Source organism: Lampetra fluviatilis, chromosome 62 (genome assembly GCF_964198595.1).
Source record: "Lampetra fluviatilis chromosome 62, kcLamFluv1.1, whole genome shotgun sequence".
In the NCBI taxonomy this organism is placed as follows: Eukaryota; Metazoa; Chordata; class Hyperoartia; order Petromyzontiformes; family Petromyzontidae; genus Lampetra; species Lampetra fluviatilis.
This window is the reverse complement of record NC_136336.1, coordinates 8,138,554-8,149,615: the sequence shown is the minus strand read 5'-3', so window position 1 is coordinate 8,149,615 and position 11,062 is coordinate 8,138,554.

The window sequence follows — 11,062 nt, the reverse complement described above, 5'->3', positions numbered from 1 at the left end:
ACACTGCTCTAAGAATATGAACACTGCTCTAAGAATAAGAACACTGCTCTAAGAATATGAATACTGCTATAAGAATAAGAATACTGCTCTAAGAATATGAACACTGCTCTAAGAATAAGAACACTGCTCTAAGAATATGAACACTGCTCTAAGAATATGAACACTGCTCTAAGAATATGAATACTGCTCTAAGAATATGAATACTGCTCTAAGAATATGAACACTGCTCTAAGAATAAGAACACTGCTCTAAGAATATGAACACTGCTCTAAGAATAAGAACACTGCTCTAAGAATATGAACACTGCTCTAAGAATATGAACACTGCTCTAAGAATATGAATACTGCTATAAGAATAAGAACACTGCTCTAAGAATATGAATACTGCTCTAAGAATAAGAACACTGCTCTAAGAATATGAACACTGCTCTAAGAATAAGAACACTGCTCTAAGAATAAGAACACTGCTCTAAGAATATGAACACTGCTCTAAGAATATGAACACTGCTCTAAGAATATGAACACTGCTCTAAGAATATGAATACTGCTCTAAGAATATGAACACTGCTCTAAGAATATGAACACTGCTCTAAGAATATGAATACTGCTCTAAGAATATGAATACTGCTCTAAGAATATGAACACTGCTCTAAGAATAAGAACACTGCTCTAAGAATATGAACACTGCTCTAAGAATATGAACACTGCTCTAAGAATATGAACACTGCTCTAAGAATATGAACACTGCTCTAAGAATATGAATACTGCTATAAGAATAAGAACACTGCTCTAAGAATATGAATACTGCTCTAAGAATAAGAACACTGCTCTAAGAATATGAACACTGCTCTAAGAATAAGAACACTGCTCTAAGAATAAGAACACTGCTCTAAGAATATGAACACTGCTCTAAGAATATGAACACTGCTCTAAGAATATGAACACTGCTCTAAGAATATGAATACTGCTCTAAGAATATGAACACTGCTCTAAGAATAAGAACACTGCTCTAAGAATATGAACACTGCTCTAAGAATATGAACACTGCTCTAAGAATATGAACACTGCTCTAAGAATATGAACACTGCTCTAAGAATAAGAACACTGCTCGTAGAATATGAACACTGCTCTAAGAATATGAACACTGCTCTAAGAATATGAACACTGCTCTAAGAATAAGAACACTGCTCTAAGAATATGAACACTGCTCTAAGAATATGAACACTGCTCTAAGAATAAGAACACTGCTCTAAGAATATGAATACTGCTCTAAGAATATGAACACTGCTCTAAGAATATGAACACTGCTCTAAGAATATGAACACTGCTCTAAGAATATGAACACTGCTCTAAGAATAAGAACACTGCTCTAAGAATATGAATACTGCTCTAAGAATAAGAACACTGCTCTAAGAATAAGAACACTGCTCTAAGAATATGAATACTGCTCTAAGAATATGAACACTGCTCTAAGAATATGAATACTGCTCTAAGAATATGAACACTGCTCTAAGAATATGAACACTGCTCTAAGAATAAGAACACTGCTCTAAGAATATGAATACTGCTCTAAGAATATGAACACTGCTCTAAGAATATGAACACTGCTCTAAGAATAAGAACACTGCTCTAAGAATTAGAACACTGCTCTAAGAATATGAACACTGCTCTAAGAATAAGAACACTGCTCTAAGAATATGAATACTGCTATAAGAATAAGAATACTGCTCTAAGAATATGAACACTGCTCTAAGAATAAGAACACTGCTCTAAGAATATGAACACTGCTCTAAGAATATGAACACTGCTCTAAGAATATGAATACTGCTCTAAGAATATGAATACTGCTCTAAGAATATGAACACTGCTCTAAGAATAAGAACACTGCTCTAAGAATATGAACACTGCTCTAAGAATAAGAACACTGCTCTAAGAATATGAACACTGCTCTAAGAATATGAACACTGCTCTAAGAATATGAATACTGCTATAAGAATAAGAACACTGCTCTAAGAATATGAATACTGCTCTAAGAATAAGAACACTGCTCTAAGAATATGAACACTGCTCTAAGAATAAGAACACTGCTCTAAGAATAAGAACACTGCTCTAAGAATATGAACACTGCTCTAAGAATATGAACACTGCTCTAAGAATATGAACACTGCTCTAAGAATATGAATACTGCTCTAAGAATATGAACACTGCTCTAAGAATATGAACACTGCTCTAAGAATATGAATACTGCTCTAAGAATATGAATACTGCTCTAAGAATATGAACACTGCTCTAAGAATAAGAACACTGCTCTAAGAATATGAACACTGCTCTAAGAATAAGAACACTGCTCTAAGAATATGAACACTGCTCTAAGAATATGAACACTGCTCTAAGAATATGAATACTGCTATAAGAATAAGAACACTGCTCTAAGAATATGAATACTGCTCTAAGAATAAGAACACTGCTCTAAGAATATGAACACTGCTCTAAGAATAAGAACACTGCTCTAAGAATAAGAACACTGCTCTAAGAATATGAACACTGCTCTAAGAATATGAACACTGCTCTAAGAATATGAACACTGCTCTAAGAATATGAATACTGCTCTAAGAATATGAACACTGCTCTAAGAATAAGAACACTGCTCTAAGAATATGAACACTGCTCTAAGAATATGAACACTGCTCTAAGAATATGAACACTGCTCTAAGAATATGAACACTGCTCTAAGAATAAGAACACTGCTCGTAGAATATGAACACTGCTCTAAGAATATGAACACTGCTCTAAGAATATGAACACTGCTCTAAGAATATGACCACTGCTCTAAGAATATGAACACTGCTCTAAGAATATGAACACTGCTCTAAGAATAAGAACACTGCTCTAAGAATATGAACACTGCTCTAAGAATATGAACACTGCTCTAAGAATATGAACACTGCTCTAAGAATAAGAACACTGCTCTAAGAATATGAACACTGCTCTAAGAATATGAACACTGCTCTAAGAATATGAACACTGCTCTAAGAATATGAACACTGCTCTAAGAATATGAACACTGCTCTAAGAATATGAACACTGCTCTAAGAATATGAACACTGCTCTAAGAATATGAACACTGCTCTAAGAATAAGAACACTGCTCTAAGAATATGAACACTGCTCTAAGAATATGAACACTGCTCTAAGAATATGAACACTGCTCTAAGAATAAGAACACTGCTCGTGTTGTTGTATGTGTGGTTGGTGCAGAGGTCTGCGTGTAGAGGGTACGGGCTCGGGCTGTAGAGTTGGATGGAGGTGGTGGTGCATTGATGGGGGAGTAGAGATGGAGGCGGTGGGTGTGGGGGTTGGTAGAGGTGAATGGGTTGGGGGTGTATAGGTGGGTGCTGATGAAAAGGCGGGGGTGAGTGATGTAGGTGGGTGCGTGTCTAGTTGCCGTGGGGCTGTGTGCCCTACAGAGGGAATCGCCCGCTGCTCGCTGGTTTGCGTGTGAGCGGGTGAATTAATATTCCACAATTCACATCCACTCGCTCGCAAGATCCTTCCGGGACGCGCACACGGGATTCACCACGGAGTGCGTCGTCTCAAACAGAGGAGAAGATGGAGAGGAGAAGGAGGTAGGTGACGCGACACGTGAGTGCACCGCCACTGAGCTGTACTCTTCCCAGCAGCAGTGGCCTGTCCACCTGTGCCGCCTGCAAGGTGTGTACTCGACTCGTTATGTTTAACAGCGTGGCAAGTATAATGGGCGCCACGATGGCGAGATGTTAACTACCTCGCCTGGTCTACAGGAGGTCGTGCGATTCGATCCCGACTCTGACGCCTGCTGCTGTATATTTGGAGTTTGCGTGTCTCTCTCTCCCCGTGATCGTGTGGATTTTTCTTCGGGTCCTCCGGTGTTTTCCTCCACGTTTAGGTCCATGCGTTGAGAGTGTTTAGCTGTGAAACATGTCCAAATGATGATAAGCCACTTCGTTGAGCTGTCATTTGTGGCCAGGTAAATTCTGAAAAATAGCTATATAGCTCAGTGGGCCTTACCTGGTAAAATGAAGAATAGTTTAATCGTAAAAAAATGTTTTTACAAGTCCAGGTGTACGTTTGCGAGTCGCCATGTGATTAAGACTTCAAGAGGATCGCGACGAACGCTTCCCAGTCCGCCGGAGAGCAGGCGTAGAGTGCAGTCGTTCGTGATGTGAGCGAGGGCTTGTCTTCACCGCGCAGCTCACAGACTATGGGACGCATCGACTTGGCCAAGAAGACGATCAGAGTCGTGAGAGCTGTGGAAAACTCACCTCCTTAAATTGTCCCCCCCCCCCCCACCACTGGTTCTGGCCGTTTACTTTCTGAGTGAGTGGATGAGTGAGTGGGTTGAGTGAGCTAAGACAGATACGGCGCTCTATAAATATAAAAAATGGTTAGGTCGTTGTGTAAAAAATGTGTGTCGTAAACCATTCTCCACCCGACACAGCCAATTAGCAAAGGTGTCATGCTTCAGCAGCACCATAGGTATTGTTGTCGGAGAGCGATCTCACGCATTTACATTCACGGTACCGACGTCTCGCTGGAGATTACATCCACGGGAATTGAAGCTATTTGTCTCCTACTATTAGTAAATATGTAAGAGTAAGTACATGTAAAACTCCTTCATCAGAAAACATGTTTAAAATCTGATTCTCATCTTCAGGCCACATCCATACTGTAAGTAAATAGGTGCAGTCTGCAACTATTATCATCCACTCTCTCTATTGGCCTCTCTACGTATTTGCAATCCAGGAGGGTCATTGCCCGAAACGTTGCCTATTGTATATTTCCCATTAAGGCCACACATATACTGTGCAATTGACGAATGCATTAGCATATACGTGTGTATGTGGCGTTACGGTCGACTCAGCCTAAAATGAGCACCTGGTGCGGTGTGTAAGCGTCGCCACCGGGGAGACAAAGGCGGCCGGGCATAGTGCTGGCCACCCAATACCCCCTCGTGTGCCGTGCCGGCCTTCATAGGTGCTGCTCGCTCACAGCACTTGCCCAACAGTCTGTTACAGGCTGCACGGGGTCTCTTTGTCGTTTAGTTTTATGAAGATATGTTTTGTTTTTGCGTTCACGATTTTATTTGCTAAATTTTATTGTGAAAGAACGCATTCGTATTGTGTATTTATATTGTCAATTGCGTATCGATTTAAATTGTGTATTTATGTCCGTGTAATGACGACTTGACACACTTTTCTTGAGATTCTACTGTCATTACATTCGGATTCCGTGCTCACCTGCATATCTTACCTATATATGTTTTATTTGTGACTATGATATAGACAGTATATGTTTGTTGTAAGCTTATTGGTAATTAATACAGGGTAATACATCAACTACAGTAATTAATGTATTATACGGTATACGAATTGATTACTTAATTGATTAATTAACTTAAACATTGATGGTTTATGTTGTATCTATGTTTTTGGTGTTGGTGTGTGTTTCACATGACGCCGTGTCGGCCATGACATGGCGTTTGACCATACTTCACCATGCCGGTCAATGCTGGTTTACTGCGATATAAATCATTGTATAAATCACTGCAACACCTGCCGGATAGCATTACATTACCATACGCATTAAATAATGTGATATAACATCAATTATTTGGTAATGTTAATTAATATGTGTGCATGCTATGGTTATTTCGGTAAAGTCACGTAAATAGAAACAAATAATAACAATAAAATAATAAAAATAAAGGGAATAAAACATAATAATGTGTTGCGATCGAAACGTCGTGATATTTTTATTATTTTTTATTCACTTCATTTTTTTTATCTACGTCACTTTTCCGAAAGAATCTTGATTTGAAGTTTTCGTGACTGCAGGAATCCATACTCTTTGGTTCTTTCGGTAAAGTCACGTCGGTAGAAAAATAATTAATAAATCGCGCTTCGATCGCAACACAATCAATCGTCATCAGGTAGAAAGATACAGCAGTAGAACTACCGAAAGAATCATAGAATACGAATTCCTGCAGACACGAAAGTTTTAAGTCAAACTTTAATATGTGTGTATGTTGACATTAATGCGTCGTATACATTATATATGTATTAAAGTATACATATGCTGTAGGTGTCTCAAGTGTTAGCATGCACTAATTGAATTAGAACAAGTTCACACTCGTGCACGTTCGACTACAGTAGCCAAACGCGTGTTCATTAACCAGTAGGCAGAGACGTCGTCTCGGCGGTGGCGATGAGATGTTAACCTCCCTCGCCCGGCACGCAGGAGGGCGTGGGTTCGCGTCTTCTCTCTGTCGCTCTCCCCGTGGTGGTCCCAGCGTGGATCGCTCTCCGGGTTCCTTCTCCGGTCCCCCCCCTCCCCTCCACATTGACAATCAACACGCGGACAGAATATTTGTCTGCTGCTGCTGCTGCTATAAATCCCCACATGTGGTGATGATATCAGCCATTACGATGATGAGCTATCATCATCACGAGTGGCCAAGTCGCTCCTTATGAGAAAGTGCTCCCAGCTCAGTGGGCTTTACCTGATCAAGTAAAATAGTTTAGTTTTACACGGGGAGCGGGGGCGCAGTGGTTAGCGCACTGTGAAACTAACCTGGCGACCCGAGTTCAATTCCCGCTCACAATCAACGCAAGTAACGATCATTATCTGAACCGGCCCTGGACCTCCCGAAGTTAGACAGAGCCTTACATGAGTACCTGGTACTGTGTGAAAGCATCAGCATTCGGGGAGACAAAGGCGGCCAGGCGTGGCGCTGGCCACCGCCTCGCGTGCCGTTCAAGCCTTCATAGGTGCTGCTGCTACTCGCCAACTTTCCCCAACATTCTGTTCCTGCTTGTTTTCATTCCCCAGCACCTCCGATCAGCACGGGTGGCTACGTACGGTGCGAACGACGTTTTCTCGATTTAAAGCTTCGTGACTGCAGGAATTCATACTCTTTAGGTCTTTCGCTAAAGTCACGTAGGTAGATACAATAATAGATGACAAGCGACCGTCTTCAGGTGAAGACGGTCGCTTGTGTGGCGATCGAAACGTCGTGATCTATTGTTTTTTCTACCTACGTAACGTTATACATACATAGATACAAAAGCTATACGGGGGATCTTTGTATTTGTCTTGAAAGGCATATGTATAGTACAGTAATTGTAAGATCGTTTTTATATAAAAACATTACAAACAACGGACTGATGCATGTTGGAGTTTAATGCGACTGTATTTGAACCTAAGTAATCATTAGTGCACGTGTATACACATGCTTATAGATAATCGGTGACGTTTCGGGCAATAGCTCTTCCACATAGCATATGAACATTATTTGAGTATACAGTGAGTGAACAAAAAATGTGCATGGTTTAAGAAATCGTCTTCTTCACCTGATGACGATTGCTTGTGTTGCGATCGAAACGTGGTGATCTATTATTTTTCTGTCTACGTGATTTATCGAAAGACCCAAAGAGTATGAATTCCTGCAGTCACGAAAGCTTTAAAGCAACATTGCATGTGCTTTGGGGAAGGGAGATTGCCTGATACGTCGCTTACATATTTTTTTTCCTGTTAATGCCACACATCGTGTTATTATTGACGAATGACAATGCTGCAGCATCATCACCAGATAATGTGATAAAGCAATACCCCGGTTCACGTCGGAGATGCATTCCTGAAAAGTTCGACGACGAATATCGAAACGACATAAATCAAAGCGACGTACAGGATTGTAGTGGGTGCGTGGTGGAGGCGAAGGTTGAGAGGCGACGGAAAAACGAGAAAGGACGGACGATGCTGTCAGCGACGTTAGTGTGGGTTGAGGCGACGCTAATCGGGTAGCGGCATTATTAAAGTGACGACGTATTTGTGAAAAGACGTAAAAAGGGGAGACGTAAATTGGAGTATTAATGTTTATGCCTATATCTGCTATATATTAATTGTAAATGTGCAGGCTCTTTCCTCAATCCACTGCGAGATGAATCCCTCCCCAATCCGTTGCCATTCCCTCACGATCCTAAAAAGTAACAATCCAACCCAGCACCCGCACACGAGTGGATATCATCACTCCGTCTCCTCCGGCGCAGCTGTTGTGCGTGTGTACGGCGATGGGACTCCTTTCCATCTCTGACCACGCCTACTTACCACCCTTGGGTGACACCCACCTCAAACCAACATAGAGCCTCTTGTTGCAGCAGCCCCTTCTTGTTCAGCATTTCTCCTGCTGTAGCTTTATACCTGAAGACGATTGCTTGTGTTGCGATCGAAACGTCGTGATTTATTATTATTTTTTCTATTTTCATTACTTTACCGAAAGAACCAAACAGTGTCTATTATATTGTCAAGTTCTTTATATGTGCTTTAAATTGACGTCACAGTAGCGAGACGTTAACTACCTTAACACCTGTGTATTTGGAGTTTGCATGTCTCTCCCCGTGGTCGCATGGATTTTTCTCCGGGTCTTCCGGTTTTTCCCTCCACATTTAGAATCAACGTCACGCGTTTAGAATATTTGGATGCTTTTACTTTCCACATGATGATAAGCCACTTCGTTGCTTTATCATTTGTGGCCAGGTCGCTTCTGAAAAATAGCTGTATAGCTCAGTGGGCCTGAACTGGTAAAATCCAAAATAGTTCAGTTTAAATTAGATATTGTTTAATGTGCGTGTGATTATGCGTTGTATGTGTTGGGTATTTGTGTCGGAATAAAACATTTCGTATTTTCGGATCTCGGTTAGACCGTTTGTGTGAGGCTGCGTCGATGCACGTGTCCTCGGGCTCTCAAAAATGGCGTCATCCGGTGCCGCGTGCCACTTGTTTGGCTATAAAGTAGCGGAAGTGACGTTTTCCTTTTCGGAATAATCCGAAAAAAACATTCGGATTGACTAACATTTTGTATCGATGCTTCTCGATGTAAAGATTTTTCTGGTATTTCAGATTATTCTGGAAATCGGGCGCACATCGTTATTTGATAGGTCATGGTTGATGGCGGTAATACATGGTTAAACATATCTCTACACACAGTATTTATTTAACATTTTCGCGGATCGAGTGAAAATAGTAACATTTCTGAAAAGTCTGAATATATGCAAGTCACTGCTGCTTTCAGTGGAGCCAGGGCTGGGATAATGGTTGGGGGGTCGGGGGGAGGGGTGCGGGGGTAAGTGTGAGGGTGGGAGGAGGGGTAATAGAGAAGTGGAGAGACACATGGACAGGTAAACGACAGAGACTCGCACATCACGTGGGGGAGGCAGGGTGGCGCAGGTGTACCACTGGTGCCACAAAACTTACCTTGCTCATCTCGTCAAGGAGCATAAACCACCATGCAAACTCCGGTTGTCATCCTCGCAGCAGCGACTTTTGGCTAACCACCACATCGCGCGCTTTCAGATGCGCTTCTGCGGCTGTCTGGAACGCTCTTCCTTCCGATGTTCGGAAACCACTGGCGGCCATGCACTTTTAAATCACCGAGACTGAAATCCAATTTCTTTTGAACTTATTTTGTGTTTAGTTTGTCCTTCCCCCTTACCTCCGATTAGCATGGTTGTCTACGTACGGTGCGAAAGAAGTTCGACCGAGTTCGCGTGATGGTTTATGCTCCTTGACTTTTCTGATTAAAGAAGCGTCATGATAATCACAACATAAATAAACAGTGACACGGAGACACAGAAGAGAGACACATCAGGGGCACACGGTGAGGGCAGAGACACAGAGACACACAAAGGGACAATGAGACATCGACACACAGAATCAGAATATTAATTTATTCTGGAGGAATCCGTGGAGCTATAAAGTTATTTTCACATAGGTCCAGTAGGGGTGGGTCAGGAAGTTAAAACAACGAACAATAGAAAAACACGATAGGAACGCGAAGTGTAGGGAAGGTTAGCAAATCGCTTAACATATACAAATAAAACGAGACTATTTTTTGTTATCTTACCAGACACGCACAGATGATGATGCAGATTCACTGACAGAGTAGCGACTGACAGTGTGGAGTACAGAGAGTTGGAGACACAGACATTCATGGTTGTACTTTGCCAACTACAGTATACCCCGCCCAAAACAATTGTCGCAAATACTTTGGTGGTGCAGTTTACATGACAAGAATTAGCGTTAATGTGTAATTAATGCTGCGCAGTGTATAATACAATATTTAATCATCTATAACATACTATTGAACAAAATGTTAATTATGGGAAAGCACAAGTCATTGATATCATTATTCACAATATGTTGATTAGTCTAGTAACCTAAATGTCGCCCTTTTGTCAATACACTGCTGGATGAAGGCGTCCCAAAGCCCTTCGATCACGAGGGTTGTTTGACCATACTTCACCACGCCGGTCAGTGAAGAGGGCGTCCTAGGACGGTGTAAGTGCTGGCCGGGAATCGAACTGATTAAAACAATACTAATAAGGACAACACACGAAGTGCAATACTAATAACCAATACACACTAAGTACAATACTAATAACGATAACATACTAAGTACAATACTAATAAAGATCAATGTCGTTCATCTGGGAAATTCATCATGGGATGTTGGCTATCAACAACAAGTCAACTCCTATGACTAATTGGGAATGGGACGCAAGCGTAGCATTGATCACCCTGTCGCTGGCCGCCTTTGGGGAGGATGTATAGTATGAAAGGCCGAAACACCCTAGGAACCAAATGTTCACTACTGACGATGCGCTCCCCAAATTTCACCCAGGCTCATTGTTCATGAACTCTTGGAAGTGCTTGCACAAAGGATAGTAACATCTCATCCTGTGTTCTTGGAATCATTATAATTGCAGCCTCTGCGATTAGCACGATTGGCTACGTATGGTACGAAAGAAGTTCAACACAATTCATACGGGACAAGCAGAGTGTATCGTTCTGCTTTTCAGGTCTGCTGTGGATGATGACAGTCGCACTCGTTACACGCAAAGTGATTGCCACAAATGAACCACGATACCTTGCTGATCTCGTCCATGAGCATTAACCACCACCACGTCAACTCGCAGCAGTCGCGGATTTTGGCTGCTGCCATCGAACAAAGGCGGTGGTCACCGCGTCGCG